This window comes from Ctenopharyngodon idella, chromosome 24 (assembly GCF_019924925.1).
Source record: "Ctenopharyngodon idella isolate HZGC_01 chromosome 24, HZGC01, whole genome shotgun sequence".
NCBI lineage: Eukaryota > Metazoa > Chordata > Actinopteri > Cypriniformes > Xenocyprididae > Ctenopharyngodon > Ctenopharyngodon idella.
The window spans coordinates 1,972,052-1,990,133 of NC_067243.1; the positions used below are offsets into that span (position 1 = coordinate 1,972,052).

At 37.3% G+C, this 18,082-nt stretch overlaps 2 long non-coding RNA genes across 7 annotated transcripts; both read right to left on the bottom strand.

Moving 5' to 3' along the window:
• Positions 1-736: 736 nt before the first annotated feature.
• Positions 737-8,543, bottom strand: LOC127507153 (uncharacterized). Of its 4 annotated transcripts, none has more exons than XR_007928260.1 (5): positions 6,716-8,543; positions 6,389-6,613; positions 3,754-6,032; positions 1,859-2,199; positions 737-1,240 (listed from the first exon to the last, which is right to left on the bottom strand). It is a non-coding gene; the product is annotated as an uncharacterized LOC127507153 (long non-coding RNA). The 4 variants fall into 4 exon arrangements; XR_007928259.1 differs by lacking the exon at positions 6,716-8,543 and having other exon boundaries at positions 3,754-4,456; positions 5,896-6,032; positions 6,389-6,706; XR_007928261.1 differs by lacking the exon at positions 6,716-8,543 and having other exon boundaries at positions 3,754-4,456; positions 5,395-6,032; positions 6,389-6,706.
• Positions 8,544-13,856: 5,313 nt separating this feature from the next.
• Positions 13,857-18,064, bottom strand: LOC127507151 (uncharacterized). 3 transcript variants are annotated; one of them, XR_007928255.1, is made up of 7 exons: positions 17,917-18,064; positions 16,612-17,143; positions 16,319-16,366; positions 16,131-16,199; positions 15,966-16,041; positions 14,341-14,407; positions 13,857-14,238 (listed from the first exon to the last, which is right to left on the bottom strand). It is a non-coding gene; the product is annotated as an uncharacterized LOC127507151 (long non-coding RNA). The 3 variants fall into 3 exon arrangements; XR_007928257.1 differs by lacking the exon at positions 17,917-18,064 and adding an exon at positions 17,738-17,885; XR_007928256.1 differs by lacking the exon at positions 17,917-18,064 and having other exon boundaries at positions 16,319-16,466; positions 16,612-16,653.
• Between the last annotated feature and the right edge of the window lie 18 nt (positions 18,065-18,082).

The window sequence follows — 18,082 nt, forward strand, 5'->3', positions numbered from 1 at the left end:
ACGTGGCCTACTTCATGGTGTCCAATCGAGGGGAAAACCCACACTCCCACATCACAGGGCGCAGGGTCCATAACCAAAGGTTTTTTCCTTTTATCATTACTCAAAGTCATATGCCATTACGTGATTAAATCTCAGCATCTACAGTTAAGACTCTGGGGGGGTTTTGGACTGTAAAGAAATGCATATGTGGATTGAAAATATTCTATAATTCCTGCATGTTTTAGAAAGAAATGCTGCATTAAAAAAATGCAGGTGTGCCAATGATCTACGTTATCACAATACATCAGGCCTGTTGTCTAAGGAGGAAGCATTTATATTATAATTACAGGATTGAGAGACTGTGGAGGGATGTTTCCCAGCATGTTCTCCTGTCTCTTCCTTGATCTGGAGGCAGATGGCACATTAAATCCTGACAATGAGCTGCATCTTTTTGCTCTGCATTGGACCTATCTGCCACAGCTTCATTGTGTTCCCATTAATATACTCCAGGTGGATGACTACTATGGTGTGGACTGGGAAGGACCACACTCCTGTGAGGAAGAGGGTGTGAAGATCCGCGAGGTTCAACTACCACGAGAACTTACCCATGAGGAAACTGCAACCTTGCCTCGTCCTGATGTTCCCTTCTTAAATGCTGTTCAAATTTACTACGACACAGTCAGTGTGATAAACCAGTTCATGTCATAATCACTGAAACTGTTTCCTCTTATAATAACTCCATGTTCAACTCTTGAGATCCTTGAATCCAGTTTGTTTATTGATGAGCAAATACATGTTTTCCTGATGCACTGGCTGCTAATTACATTTGATTAAACAAATGAATAGTACTTTAATATTTGTACAAACTTTAAAAACTTTTTTACATCAAATTTCAACTTTAAGTTACACATTATGTAACTTGCTACAAATGAAAAAATGAACATGAAGTTATAAAATCTAGTATTTAGTTTCATTTGAATAACATTTTTTCTCTCTCAATAAACAGTCCTATCAAAAGCACACTGGCTAACAGTTGAGGACTAGCCTCTTCATTTAAAAAGCCCAGGAACACACCATATGATTAAACTAATCCAAATCCACGTTCTCTTGTGGACACTGCTGCTTTAAGTCTGCCTGAAAGTCCATGTAGTGAGTGTCGTGAGAAGGCAGCTTCATTTTCTCACTTTAATGGAGTCAGACACTTCCACATAGAGATGTTGTGGGAGGATTGCCCGACCCTGCTCCATATCCAGTGCTGTAGCTGTAAAAACAGTGGCTGCACAATTTACAAAGCTGTGAAATGAGCCAGCTGACATCTGAAATTAATGTGGGGTAACTAGAGCCGGACCAATTTAACGGTCTGCCGATTTTATCGGCCAATATGAGCCTGTCGCAGATAAATCTGCATCTGCGTTTATGTTGCAGATATGTCACCGATATAAACATGTTCGGCACGCACTTGCACCGGTTCATCTCAAATCTGATGATGCATTTATAATAAGGTTGTGCACCTTTTATTTTATATCAGATTGTGCGTACATTCGTGTACATTTTTAGGATGAAATCTACGGAAAGTTTTATAAACGAGAGCCCTGAAATACCTGCTGTTTCTTGTAGTTTGATTATTTGTTCTTGTTTTCTTTATTTTTATTTGACAGTTGTCCTATTTTGCCTGAACATAGCACATACTGAACCGTACTAAAACCATAGAAACCATGATAAAAATTGAACCATGGGTAATTTGAACCATCGCACCCCTATAATATACACAAAGAATATCGGCGATATGTTGATGTCAGACTTTTTTTTACTCCCTAATATCGGTATCAGCCCCTGAAAACCCCTTTCGGTCGGGCTCTAGTGGTAAAAAGATCATTACCACTTTCGATGTACTTCCTGAGGTACGACGCCATCTGGCGTTTCAACTCCAGAGGAACCTCGTGATCATCCTCATCTTCATCTTCATCATTGGCCATATAACTCTTTCTAAACCATCTATGGACAAAGAAAACAGCATAAATGCTCAGGTTTTTAGGAAATGGGAAGTCTGGTTAACGATCGCATGTTTTCAGAGCCATAAACAATCCATTAGTTCAGGAAGGATGATTTTGGGAACAGCACTGTGATGAGAGAAGGCCGTTCTTTCATCATGAGCAGGACCCCAGTATCCTTCAGACCTCGTTTGATTTGCTTCATCTGCTTCTCTCTGCGATCGATAACCTAAAGAATCAGACACCAGATTTTAAGAACGGACATATTTATAAACTTTACACATTTTTGTGGCTTATGTTATCCCCCTAGGTTATTTGAGCTATTTGTTAATGCCCATTGAAGTTACAGAAATTGCACACAGTAAAAACACTTATTAATACATTTTCTTTTGATTACATTTTAAACTAAAGTGTTAGCTTTATAAACAGATTTGATTAAAAATTAATGAATTCCCTGTACTCCTGACAGTAAAATAAGCAGTAATAAAAGGTCCAGTGAAAACCGTGATAAACCGTGAAACAGTCAGAATCTAAAAAACAAAACAAAAAAACACTGATTAAGATTCTCGGTCGAACCGCCCAGCAGGGGCAATTCTAGGATTTTCATTTAAGTGGGGCTCAGCCCCCAATGAGGGCGTGATTAAAACATGGTAACACTTTAGTTTCGGGTCCAATTCTCACTGAAAAACTCTCAGAGTAATATTGATGTTTAGGTGTTTTGTTTCATAAATTTGGACTCTTTTGAGCAGTCATGAGTTATAAGTTTCAAATGAATTTAATTAAATCCATTGAAGTCAATGGACTTCATACGGGTAATTCTCATATTTTATGATCATGTACATTTGAATTAGGGCTGCACGATAGTTCATTTTAGCATCGAAATTGCGATGTGTAGTATAGGGATCCGTGCGGACCAGACACCACAGCTCAAAACACAGGTGATTCTCTGTTTAATTGCAAACACCTGGTAAGGAGCCCAGCGGCTAAATTATACTAGCCTGCGCTGTATAGATAATCTCCAGCGTTATCAACTCCATTTCTGTACGTTACTAGAGAATTTCTCTCCTCTGAGGCTGCGTGAGACGGAGCAACTCACATTCTGCAGCCTTGTTCACACACAGCTTCAGCTGACCACGGGGAAAACAGCTTTTCCAAAGCATAATTACATTGTAGCCTATTAGAGTTGATGTCGACCATGCTTACCATAAGTGCAACAAGTCATTTTCACAGAAAAATAGTAGTAGCATGTACAATTCAGACGAAACTTATGGCTAAAGCGTGGATGTTAACTTTCCTCATTAACTGTGTGTCTAGCATAGCCTCCACGACATCATCAGTGGCCAGTGCACTCTTAGGGGCCGTTCACATATCACGTCTAAAAACGTGTGTAAAGCGCAGCCGCGCCGCTTTCTCCTCCTTTCTACAAGCGCTTGCACTCCCGCGGCGTCTGTCGTTGCTATGCAACCATGAACTGCTCTCTCCACCGTGATGAGGAAATATCACCAAAGGATTAATTGATTCATTGATTTCTGAAGCCTCCCTAAAAAGGGCCTAGTGACGCCCATGCCGCCCAGCACTAAGTTTGAGCTAGGGAAGTTTCTGAAATTTGGTTGATTTGACATGAAATGATCCTGCAGTACGAACTTTACTTCATCTCGTCCGTTCTGCTTTTCACTTCCTGCACTCATCTGAATTTCAGATTTCATCAGAATCGTGCGACTGCAAACAAGCTTTCTCGTTCAACAGTGCGTTTCACACAGAAATACATCACAATACTGAATACCTCATGCTGAAGAACGGTTTCTGCAAGCCACTTCCGGTTTTCTCTAGTTAATGTTGGCAAGTCCCAGCTAAAAGCAAGATCGTTCACTCTGTCAAGAGTGGCCCTCCATGAATTAAGGAATGGCCAATCATTCGACCAATGACCCTAAAAAGATCACTGTCCAGAAGAACTCGTGAGGACGATGGTACCAAGTGATCTTCTCCATTGAAGAACATCATTTTTCCAGTGTTTTCTTAAAAAGTTTTACAAGTTGGCATTTAGTTCACACAATAATTAAGACAAAGCTTTTCAACTGCACAGCAAAAGGACTAAAAACATGAAATTAATAAAACACACTTACCAATGTTTAAACTGAAGCCGTACTGTATTCTGGACATAAGCATTGCAAAGTAGTATCACGTTACAACTGCAGCATCACCTGACACAATAAAAATCGTTATTTATACGTACAAATAACATATAAAGAATCCAATGTTTAAAGAAACAGATTTAGTTTTAACCATACCTTTAAGGTTGATTGATAGTGGGGATGCCCAGTCAGTTGGGTTTGACTCGTAGAATGACAGAAACTGTCTATCTCTGTCTTACACACTGCTGGTTAGATCTGTTGTGACCTGAAGGGGTGTCCGGTCTTCAGCTCCATGTAATAAGTTTCTTCAAAACTGGTGTGCTGCTTGCTGTTCATCACTCTCAATTTTCCAATCTGAAAATATAAGTTACAGACACACAAATCACCTTGGCAGTAGAATCATTATTGGCTAGTCATTTTTTTGTCTACCCACCAAACTTAAAAGACAATAACACTATGAATTCTACTACTAACACCAATATGAACCACACAAATGACTGATGAGCTGCTAGCTTCATGAATATTAATCATGTTGTCAGCGTTCAACATAGATAGACAGACAGATAGATAGACAGATAGATAGATAGATAGACAGATAGATAGATAGATAGATAGATAGATAGATAGACAGATAGATAGATAGATAGATAGATAGATAGATAGATAGATGTCAGCTTCAAGCACCACTGTATATCCAGAATTATGACTGCTGGCCTCGTATTTAGATCACAGATTTGATCATTTCTGAATTCATAAATTAATGCACTGCAGTTTTATGCGCTGTATTTTGAAGAGTTTTAGGTCACCATTCACTGGTACTGCATGAACTCACAGAGCGAAGATAACACATTCTGCAGAAAAAGGGTGAATATACAATGAGAACATTTTCTTCACTATTCCTGTCTGCTTTGACATGAGCTTGCCCAGTTGCATTTGAAGACATATGTGGCCCTGAACCACAAAACCAGTCATGAAGCTGACTAAAGCTGTCCACTGATGGTTTGTTAGGACAGGACAATATTTGACCGAGATACAACTGTTTGAAAATCTGGAATCTGAGGGTCCAAAAAAAATCAAAATGTGAGAAAACCACCTTTAAAGTTGTCCAAATGAAGTCCTTAGCAATGCATATCCACTCACAAAAATACATTTGATATATTTACGGTAGGACATTTACAAAATATCTTCATGGAACATGATCTTTACTTAATATCCTAATGATTTTTGGCATAAAAGAAAAATAGATCATTCTGACCTATACAATGTATTGTAGGCTATTGCTACAAATATACCCGTGCGACTTATGACTGGTTTTGTGCTCCAGGATCACATATGATAAAAATGATGCTCCTGCTCTCTGCTCTGAAGAATGGGAATGCTGTTGCTGTTCCTGCTCTGCTCTGGAGAATGGGAATGCTGTTGCTGCTCCTGCTCGGCTGCTGCTCTCATAATGTAGGGTGTTGGGACTACTTGCTGGTGTATTGCTGCAAGTAAAGCTGCCTTGCATGTTGCTACTTTCTTGTTGGGGACTGCTAGTTGTGTTCCTGGGTAATTTGTAAATGCAACATGGTCAGTCTTTGTGTATTTTACATAAGATCACCCACCCATTTGTTTCAACAAAGGCCCCATATACAGCTGGTATTATTATTGTCTGAATGTGATCCCCAGGCAAACAGCACTAAATACAGAGATGAATGGAGTTTAGTGAAGCAACAATCTCCAAAGAGGTCTGACATGAATCGTAGCTGCTCCTATTCCAGCCGCATCGGAGCATAGGTATTCAGGGGAATAACCTGTATCTGGACACGGAATAGGATGGAGAATTTTTGTCCTGGTGCAGCCTCTCGTTTTTAACAGCTCAAAGCCACCACCCTCACCCCGCTTAGGGAACTGGCGTACGAGTTCCTGATTGAAGAACAACAGTATTTGTCTGATGAGGAAAAAATGCAAAGAAAATACACATTAACATTCAGAACATTACTTTACATAATCAAACAGAATGTTTGCATGTAACTACAGATGCACTGATGTATCGACCTCTAAAATTTCACTTTTTGATCAATTTAAAACCAGCACCATATTGGCATAGCATGAAAAAGCTGAGCATTTTGTTGTGGCTGAAATACAATTAACAAAAATCAGCAAACTACAGAACACTTACACAAGGAACATTTGTCTCTGGTTCTAAATCCACAGCAAACTCAAAGTCCTTTTACACATCCCTATATGAGAGTCTACTTGACTGTTACATGTATCAGTTGTGTAACTGAACTGATGCATACTCACCAGAGAACATTTTTTTTTCTCCAAGTCCTGCTCTCTCCAGTTCAAATTTTTTTAGCCACCTTCGGGATTTCTGAATCTTTCCTTTTGGCCGGACAAAAGAATCTATGCGTGTATGTCACACACTTTTTCTTCTGTCTAGGAGCTGGTGAAGGAGGAAATGCCCAGTTCTTCTTAGTTGATCAAATGAACGACGAGGGTATGGTGAAAATAATCCATTCACCTCACCTAGAAATGTCACAATTTGAAGAAGTGCTAAATACAAAGTCAATTCCTTAAGTATAAACAAATAATTATTAGCTTAACTTAGCTCATGTCCCCTTACATCACCTGTGTGACAAAAGTCGTATGTCCCAATTCACAGTACTCATTAAAGAGCAGGCAAAAAGTACCCAGATGACACACTTTTTCCAACCAAATTCTGAAGTTTGCATATGATGGACACTTTACCATCTCATGAAGCCATGGGAAAGGATTTGTGAAACGGTAGTGAAGCTGCGAAACTGATTCTGGTAGATCACGTGATTACAACATGGCTACTGTAGTACGACAGGTATGGAAAATTACAAATGGAAGGGTTAGTTCACCCAAAAATTAAAACTGTGTCAATTATTACTCACCCTCATGTAGTTCTACACCCCTAAGACCTTTGTTCATCTTAAGATCACAAATTAAGATATGCAAATTAAGTTAAACGACATGCCATTAACCGACTGGTGCTGTGTCTGTGGCAGGCGCGCCATCGCAACGTTTAACGTTAAAATGTGTCGCCTATTCTTTCGTTCACTTAATACAGTATCACTAAATACAAAGTTAAAACAGCTTATGTTGAGTTGTACTACACTATTGTTGCAGCTAGTGTTGCATTCGGAGAAAAAAGTGGACGATAGAGATGAATCATCTTTAGCCGTTCTTGGCATATTTATTTTTCTAGCTGCCGACACATCATTCTCACGGTCAGACAGCCTTCAGTAAGAGACAACCGTAAATCAACTGGGACAAACATAATAACACGAACGCGTCTTCTGTAGCTTATACTTTAGTGCCCCCTTGTGGCATACACATATGCGCAATACAGAACAGTACAGCATTACATCAATATACAACTGAGCACATAATGAACATATATTAACACCCCCACTTGTACTCAGGCTGCTATACAAACAAAAACAGAAGGTAGAATGAATGTGGACCCCTGTCATACACACATCAATCTCCAAAAAGAGCACCTGCAAACCTATCCAGTTTCAACTTACTTACAGGTTTGGTCATTACATCAGCAATCATGTTATCAGTAGAACAATACATCAAGGTCACTCTTCCCTCATTCACAATAGACCTGATAAAGCGATACTTTATGTCTATGTGTTTGCATCTCCGTCTGTTTACAGGGTTTTTGGCGAGAGTGATTGTTCCCTGATTGTCCTCATGTACTACAGTTTATGTGTACTTGTAGTTATCTATACCTCCCAGTAACTGCTCTAGGTATAAACACTCTTGTATGGTTGAAGCCAGTGCCATATATTCCGCTTCGCATGTGGACAGCGCCACAGTTGGCTGCTTTCTAGTCTTCCACGAGACTAGAGAGCTGTTCTGGCTTAGACTCACACAGTATCCCGTAGTACTGCGTCTGTCACTGGTATCAGCTGCCCAGTCAGCATCACTGTAGGCTTGTATACCTAGTTTCTCACAGTCGTTTCTCCTAAAACTTAACCCTTTCTCTGCTGTGCCTTTGAGATACCTAAGTACGTGCTTCACAGTGACCCACTGTTCCTCTGTAGGTTCAGCAAAATACTGTGATAACCTGCTCAACGAAACTCAAATCTGGTCTGGTGCAAATAGTCAGGTATATAAGACTTCCCACAGCTTCCATCTTTACTGCATTCCCAGTATACTCTAACTTTTGCTCACAGGGTGTTTCTCTGGTCCTACAGTCTTGCATATTAAAACGCTGTAATATCTTGTTAGCGTACTTTTCCTGTGTCATTTTTACACACCCATCTGACTGATTGAAATCGATACCGAGAAAATGTTTGAGTTCACCCAGATCTTTCATTTTAAATTTTTCTGCAAGCATCTCTTTCACTTCTTTCAGTCTCTCTTGATTGCTTGCTGCAATAATTAAATCATCAACCCATGTAATTATGATCACTTTCCCTTCTTTTGACTCTTTGGCATAAACACAGTGGTGGGCTGGGTTTTGTGTGAATCTTTTCTCAGTTAGACAATCATGCAAAACCTTATTACAATTTCGCCTGGATTGTTTCAAGCCGTAAAGTGATTTCTCTAGCTTGTAAACTATACCCTCTTTCTCTTGGTAACCCTCTGGTGGATTGATGTAGATCTCATAGTCTATGGGAGCGTGCAAGTGTGCTGTTTTCACGTCCATTTGATGCAGGAGTAAATTTTCCTGTGCTGCTTTCTGTAGCACCACCCTTACACTCGTCAAGTCTGCCGTGGGTGAAAATGTCTCCCCATAGTCTATTCCCATTCTCTGCTTGTAACCCTTGGCCACAAACCGTGCTTTGTATTTATCTTTTCCGTCTACATCAGTCTTGATAGAGTAAACCCACCTACCCCCCATTGTTTTCTTGCCTATTAGCAGTGTCGTCGGGGTAAACGTTTTGTTCTCGTTTAGAGACTGGATTTCCTCATTCATGGCTTTTACCCATTCTTTTGAGTTAGTTGATCTCATTGCTCCTTCAAAAGTCTGTGGAATGCCACACACCGCTCTGCAGCAATAGTCTACCATGATATTAACCCCATCACTATCACTGTCTTCAGTTAAGAAGTCATCTAAGTAACTCGGTGTTCTTCTTTCTCTAGTCGGATACCTCCTACTCTCAGGTTCACCACTTGTCACACTCTGTTGTGTTTGATTGTGGTCTCTAGACCTCGTTACTTCACCTGGACTATCACTATGTGTACTTCTACTCTGTACACTTGGCTCTGGAGTATTTTCTGTACTCCTATTCTGTGTAGTCTCACTAGTCCTGGGTTTCACACTGCCATAGCCAGAGCTTAGATCTGGCTCACCTGTCTGTGTCTGTTTAGATGTCGTCGATGATGAGGCAAACACTCGACAGTGGCTGAGGTACCGGTTCTGTCTCAAAGCTCCGCCCACGCTACTTGATTGACATTTGCATTTGAATTATCACAGAGGTGTAAAGAGTACCTGAAAATCATACTTGAGTGAAAGTACTGATACCTTACATCGAAAATGACTCCACTACAAGTTACAAGTAACCAATTCCAACACGACTTGAGTAAAAGTCTTAAAGTATCTGATTTTAACAGTACTTAAGTATTTTACTCATGCTGAATGTAGGCTCAGAGATGCACTAGTCCTGAGAGACGTGCCAGTGAAAATAAGAAACAATTGATTTGTAAGATGAGAAATCAAGTTTATTTTATAAAATCAAAATAAAACTGAACACCTCAATGTTGCAATAAATCAAGGTTGACACAACAACCTTTTAAACGTCTACAAACTCTCAAGTCTCAGTTGAGCTCAAGAGCACAGAAAGGCCACGAGTGAACCAATATCCTTCAAAACGGTCTTGTCAGTAGCCTGCTAATGCACTCACATTCACGTAAAGTATCCTTGTTGAAGTTTTGGGTGAGTAAAGGCAAAATGCACAAGATATAGTATATGGCGATATCGCTTCTTTATATCAGAAACAAACTGCTGCAGAAAAAGTTAGCTGCCATGAAAAATGTAATGTGTAATTGCATTACTCATCACAAATGTAGTGGAGTAAAAAGTACATTTACTTGCTCAAAAATGTAGTCAAGTAGAGAGTAAAAGTTGCCAATATCTTTGATACTCAGTACAACTACAAAGTAGCCAAAAAGATACTTAAGTACAGTAACTAATTACATTTACTCAAGTACTTTACACCTCTGATTTATCATTTGCGATGTCAGTTTGAGCATTTGATTTATCATTTGAATTATAGATTTAATTATGACAGGTTTATACTGGATTGATAATGAAAATTAAAAATATATACAAATACAAATGAGTTTTAATTTGATTATTGATACAGTTCATGCTTTCCCGAATGACGAAATGAAATCGCATTTGAGAATTTGATTTATCATTTGAGCAGCTGTTTTGAAACTTTGATTTATGATTTGATCTTTTTAAGCATTTACTAAATGTTTATTTAACATCTGACAGACAATATTCAGTAAGTATTGCAGATGATGATCTCGTCACAACATGAATCTGAGTGATGTGTGTGTGTGTGTGTGTGTGTGTGTGTGTGTGTGTGTGTGCGCGCGTGTGTGTGTGTGTGATATTATGAAGAATTCAACACTGATTACATTACATGAATGAAAATAAAGTAAACAAATCTACAGTAACTAGACATAAGTTTAATCTGTTTTATTTGTCTGTTAGTACTGTTGATAAATGAAGGAACATTTGTGTTGATAAAAAGAGAGTTAACACATCATCATCATCATCATCATGTGAATGTAGTGTTGAGCACATCAATCTCAGAGGAAACTTGAATCTTGTCTGATGTTACAGGGACAGATGATCACGTGTGTTTATCCGGTGGAGAGAGACTGATGAAGGACTGATGCCATCAAAGGCTTTGAGTGACGATACTACAGAAATCAATACAAATCTACTTAAATCTTAAGCTGTAGTTTATTTTAACCCTCTGGTGGTCTTTGGTTTTTGACCCCAAATGACGTTTGCTAAAATTAAATTAAAAAAGTTCTCTTTGTCCAAATGGCGTGCAACTTTGTACGGTGGTTAACACTTTCTAGATCTACAAATAAATAAATTGGAATGATATCTGTTTTTATGTTAGTGTGAAAGAAGAAGTAACACTCGTGACCTTCGGGGTCTCTGGAGACCTCAGTCAACTAAATGATTTTTCTAACAAAATAACTTTGTTTTTAAACTAATGTAATTTTACTCTTTTTATTAATGTTTTTACTCAACATTTGTACAGTTTTTGGAAGATTTATGATATATTTGAAATTTATATAAATAAATGTAAAAAAAAAAGTGATACATATTTTTCATGTAAAATTGACTTTATAAAAGACCCACAGGGACATTCTGACATGCTTTTAAAGCATACTGTACAGAAAAAATGGTTTGTGCAGAATTTGATCTTTTACTATCACTTAGTAGGCCTACCAATTGATATTAAAAGATAAAATCTGATCTGTTTCCTAAGTTTGTTCTTTTAATGTCACTGTGTGTACATTAAGCCACATTAAGCATTTTCTTTATGGGAGGAAAACACTTAACGTGTAATTAAACATGTCGCCTTCATATTCTGGGTTCATCTGCTTTTCTGTACACAGTATGCTTTATTAGTTTGGTGTTTACTGAGTTTGATCTGTTAATATCTCTGTCTTAGTAAATTAAGCCTCGTTAAGCGTTTTAGGACGTCCTGACCCACATTTCTAACTTTCACTCATGGGGATAACATGGATAATTTGACATGGTTTAGTGTAAGATTTTTGCCCATCTTTTGGAAAATGCAGTTTTAAAAGTAAAAAATGATCACTTTATCCAGCAGATGGCTGCAGAGCGGCATTTTTCAAAAATCTTACACTAAACCATGTCAAATTATCCATGTTATCCCCATGAATGAAATTTAGAAATGTGGGTCTTTTTTTTTGTAAATAGTAAGTAAATATCACACTAAAATCATGACAATACACTCCCTTCTCATGCACTATTGAACAAGCCAATTCATGATTTACATTCTAACATGCAAATGTGTGCTTTTTATTAACATTCATATACTCAGACTACAATTTTCTTCATTTTAGCTCTGTGGCTTGGACCACTTCAGTTCCAGCCGTTCAGCTACATTTGTTCTTGTACTATTACATTTGTAAATAGTAAGTAAATATCACACTAAAATCATGACAATACACTCCCTTCTCATGCACTATTGAACGAGCCTATTCATGATTTACTTTCTAACATGCAAATGTGTGCTTTTTATTATAATCAGACTACAATTTTCTTCATTTTAGCTCTGTGGCTTGGACCACTTCAGTTCCAGCCGTTCAGCTACATTTGTGCTTCACTTTTTGTAAATAGTAAGTACATTTGCATTTAGAAATCACACTAAAGTCCAGAGTCAGTTGTGTATAGATGATAATCACCATTCTGTAGAAATGCTCACGAGATTTAAATGCACAATTAATTTAGTTTTTTTGCCAATTCAGAAAACATACTTATTCAAAAACATACCTGTGACACTAATCCTACCCCTAATATCAGCCAAAAATAAAAATAAAAATAATCCATTGAAATTAGTAAATACTCTGTCTGATTAAGATTATGCTCTCTCTGATTTAAGACATGGATAGGAAGAGTAAGAAGAGAGAATATGACAGAGAGTGGGTCTCTTTGAAAAGACTGAGTAAACAACAAAGAAAAAGGGAGGATACAGAACATTTCTGCCTCAAAATGACTTGATTTCATTCATGGCTGTTATATTTGACAGATTCTAGCTCATTCAGTCCTTTTTACCTGTTGAAATACCTAAATGGCCAATAAAACCCATAAAATGCAGTTTTACACCTGCCGAAAAGTGATTACAGCCTCTATTTATTTAATCTGTCAAATATAACAGCCATGAATGAAATTCAGTCATTTTGAGGCAGAAAGAACAGTTCAGTCAATAAGTAGAGGCTGTAATCACTTTTCGGCAAGTGTAAATCTGCATTTGGGTTTTATTGGCCATTTAAAGGTATTTCAACACGTAAAAAGGACTGAATGAGCTAGAATCTGTCAAATATAACCCTCATGAATGAAATCAAGTCATTTTGAGGCAGAAATGTTACAATTGAGGCAGAAATGTTAAAATATTTTACCTGGTAAAAAGGACTGGATTGTTTGGCACAAAGCAAGTAAATAGGCTTTCTGTTATAATCACGTAAAAATCAGGCTCGATTAAGCAATAAACGGAAAATTAATTAAATTATAATTTCGATGAATCCGTTACAGGAAAAGTTTGTTTGTTCTTATCACGGACATATTACCACGGACACAGAGTTATATGCAGGTTATGGCCGTTTGATCATGATAAAAGCAGCTGTAGACGTGTACCTAGCAAACACATTTACGTTGTGGCAACGTCTGTGGCACGTTGCAGTTTTACTATGGTAACGTCGCGGTCTATGTGCCCACAACATTGTAACAACGTAGAATTGTAAGACGCCACAGGGCTGTAGCAACGTTATAGCGCAACTTTGAGCAACTGCGACACGACGTTCTGACTTTTTATTTTTATGGTATATTATACATATTTCCCATTCTGCGTGTTATATTTTGTTCTTGAATTTTTAATCACTCGACATTAGATCACTGTATAATACTTTTTTTAATATATTGTTTATGCTTATTATTTATGGGCAACAAATAAATCAATTATAATCAACACCTGCAAATGTACACTTTGAAGAGTAAAAATGACATACAAGGTTACATAATTCAACTTTATTAAAACTGCATATGATATTCTAATTATTCTTCAAAAGGTATGCATTTATAATAGCATGTATTATATGTGACAGCATATATATGTTTAATAAATAAAACATAAACAGCAAAGGCAGTTCAGAACATTTATTGAACAAAAGTGGTTGACAGGTGAGCATAGTCGAAGGCCGCGTGAAAAGACTGGTAACCAGAATGAGTCCAGGAATGATCAACAAATCCAGGAGAGATGCAAGTGCAGAAACCTTGAAGCATGAGTCTGAAACCTGTAGACATCTGGGACCAGAGAGGGTTGCACTGCAGGCACAGGTAAACTGGGCAGAGAACAGGGCAGATCGGAGCTTGACATGACAGGACTAGACCGGGACTGAGCAGACATGAGAAATTAATCTTCACAAAAGGTCCTGTGCGCGTGATCTCAAAATGGTAAAATTCTGATTATTTTTCATAAAAACTCTATTTATCTTACCCTAAAATTGATGAGACATAACCTTGTCCTTCACTCTTGTCATCCATGTTTGGTGTGTTGCAGAAATCTAAAAGAATTATTTTGTGTTAATAACATCATTTTACATCTAATGGTTATACTCTACTAGCTGTCAAAGCCAGATGTTAAATGACTAGTAGATGGCTTACAAATTACGACTTTGTAAAATTGTACACCATTGTATACATTCTTAAAAATGTTAACCAATGTTATCTAATGTTTCATTAGATAACATTGGTTAACTTAATTAGTTAAAATAAAGCAACAATGAACAATACTTCTGCAACATTTTTATGTTAATGTTAAGTTCAACATTTACAAATTCATATTTAAAATCAGTTGGTGTACTTATTAACATGAGTTAACGCACTGTGAACAAATAAGAAAAAACAATGAACAGTCATGTTATTATTAACTAACATTTGTAAAATGAATAATTACTGTATCAAATGTATTGCTCATTGTTTATGTTAGTTACTTCTACATAAACTAATGTTAACAAATGAGACTTTAAAGGGTTACTTCATTCAAAAAAGAAAATAATGTCATTAATTTCTCACCCTCATGTCGTCCCACACCCGTAAGACCTTCGTTCATCTTCAGAAAACAAATTAAGATATTTTTGATGAAATCCGAGGTTATCTGATCCACACATAGGCAGCAATGTCATTGCATCTTTTGAGGTCCAGAAAAGTAGTTGAAAACATGGTCAACGTGACTGCAGTGGTTCAACCTTAATGTTATAAAGCGACGAGAATACTTTTTGTGTGCAAAAACAAAACAAAAATAACAACTTTATTCAACAAATTCGTCTGTCCCCTGTCATTCTGCTGCATTATTTTCGTTTCAGATCTTCAGTGTTTACATCCGAACATGGGCTCAGTATTGGCCGGCTTCTGCATCAGCATCAAACACATGCTTCATGCTGCTCACGTGACCAGAGCCGGCCAATACTGAGCCTGCGTTCGAACATAAACACGGAAGCGCTGAGCGTAAACAATGTAGCAGAATGACGGGACAGACAAATTTGTAGAATAAAGTTATTTTAGTTTTGTTTTTGCACAAGTATTCTCGTCGCTTCATAACATTAAATGGTTAGTTCACCCAAAAATGAAAATTCTGTCATTTATTACTTACCCTCATGCCGTTCCACACCCGTAAGACCTTTATGGATCTTGAGAGAGGAAATGTCATTGCTCCCTATGAAGGCCTCACTAACCCATCGGATTTCATCAAAATATCTTAATTTGTGTTCTGAAGATGAACGAAGGTCTTACGGGTGTGGAACAACATGAGGGTGAGTAATAAATGACAGAATTTTCATTTTTGGGTGAACTAACCCTTTAAGGTTAAACCACTGTAGTCACGTTGACTATTTTAACCATGTGTTTAACTACCTTTCTGGACCTCAAAAGGTGCAGTGATGTTGCTGCCTATGTGTGGATCAGATACCCTCAGATTTCATCAAAAATATCTTCATTTGTGTTCTGAAGATGAACAAAGGTCTTACAGGTTTGACATGAATGACATGAGGACAAGTAAATAATGACAGAAATTTCATTTTTGGGTGAACAAACCCTTTAAAGTGTTACCAAAAGAAAGTTTACCTTAAAGGAGAAATTACTTAAATGCTGTGGCATCAATGAATGTGTGTATAGTTTCTCTGTAGTCCCCCCAACATCTCTGGATCAATGACACACAGCATTAGTAAATTATGACCATTTGTTGATATATAGTGTATTGTGTAAATCTGCGTATCTATTTATGCTTACCAAAAAATCCAGCTCTTGGCAAGGTGTCAAGACCTTTCCATGCCCGTGATGGCTCGGGTGCTGAAAATACTATGCAGAATCATATCGTTAATAATATTACTATCTGCTGTTATAGACAAATGACAACAACATTATAGTTCACAGTAAAAAAATAAATAAAATACAAATCTTTTTAGATAAATTCTTACTTGTTCTTGGTGAGGAGAGCAGGGCCTGTTGTATGGTGTTGATATTGCCTAAAAAAACAAGAGAGAGATTTTTGTATCTGACATCACTTTCACACAGTACTTACCTTGTCTAATGCCTCCATGCATCAGGAGTTACAGCTTCACTGATCTGAGGTCAGTTCCACAAAAGAAAACATTGTGAAAGTGTTACCTTTTTATTGTTACTTAATCTTTAATTGTATTAAATTTAATAGATTCATTAATAGACCCATTTGATTGTTTACAAGAAAATACTTAAAATAGCGTATGCTTACCTTCATTGCTAGTTTTTATAGGAACACCCACCTGGAGGGTAAAACAAGGCCAAATTCAATATACACCTTTTTGATGATGCATACTATATATACAGGTCGAGCAAGCAGATGAGCCTAGAACATAAATGCAACGCACAGTTTGAGTTTGTCGGTAGGCATTGCATTTATGTTCTAGGCTCATCTGCTTGCCCAGTTAGTGTGTGGCGTTCATATTCTGGGCTCATCTGCTCGCCTGTATATACAGTAGTATGCATCATAGATAAACTGTATAAAGAAATTTATCTTTTAATCTCACTGTTTTATTACTTTAAGGTACTTAAAGTGAATACTCTACTGTTTAGTGATTGAAATACTGCAGCAGGTGCTGTATATGGACGTGCATTTTACTCACATATTTTTTGAGACGCGATATAATATTTGTTGTTTGAAACAGATGGAAAATTGTCCGGCCTGTCCTGCAGTTCTGTGGGTGTTTTGCCCTCCAGGTCTCTGCTCCAGTCACCTGACTGAAAGCTGTGAGTAAGAAAATAGCCTGTTGAAAGAAATAAAAGAAAATCACTATAAGAATAATAGCTTGATTTCAACCCTAGCAAAGATTTACATGCATAACATACACTACCGTTCGTAAGTTTGGGCCTGTAAGATTTTTTTTTATGTTTTTGAAGGAATTCACTTACTTTCCAAGGACACATTCATTGTATTTAATCAAAAATACAATATAAACAGTAATATTTAAATTATTATAATTTAAAAAAACTAGTTCTACAATTGTCATTTATTCCTGTGATCAAAGCTGAATTTTCAGCATCATTACTCCAGTCTTCAGTGTCACATGATCCTTCAGAAATCATTCTGATATGATGATTTGATGCTCAAGAAACATTTCTGATTATTATCAATGTTGAAAACAGTTGTGCTGCTTCATATTTACGTCTATTACATATCTTTACTGTCATATTTGATCAATTTGATGTGTCCTTCCTTGGATTAGTGTATTTATTAATGTACATTACGTATAAATTCATGCATTCATTCATTAAAATAATAATCTTACTGACCCCAAGCTTTTGATCGGTAATGTGACATAAGGAACAGCTTCTGTAGTAATAAACAAGGTAAACAATACCGTGTTTCTCGATGGATAGCACTTAAGATGGTTTCTGTGTGCGAGCTTACAAACGTTTATGTAAACATTAACAGTGGAGTCGCTGTCTGTTCATAAAGTGCTAAAATGTCAACCAACACTCATTTTTTCTTCATATGGCTTACAACTTTTGGCGTTATGTTGAAATATTTTTCATTTACCTGACCAGAAGACGTTTTAACGTTCTCATCTGCATACTTAATAGAAATAGCTAGAATTACACTAGTAATTCTATAGCTCCAGAGGAGTCGGAGCAGTGACGAGTTTATGTGGTCCAGTGGTAGTCCAGACACCCGAGCGCGAGCTGAGCACTGGGGCTGAGCGGTG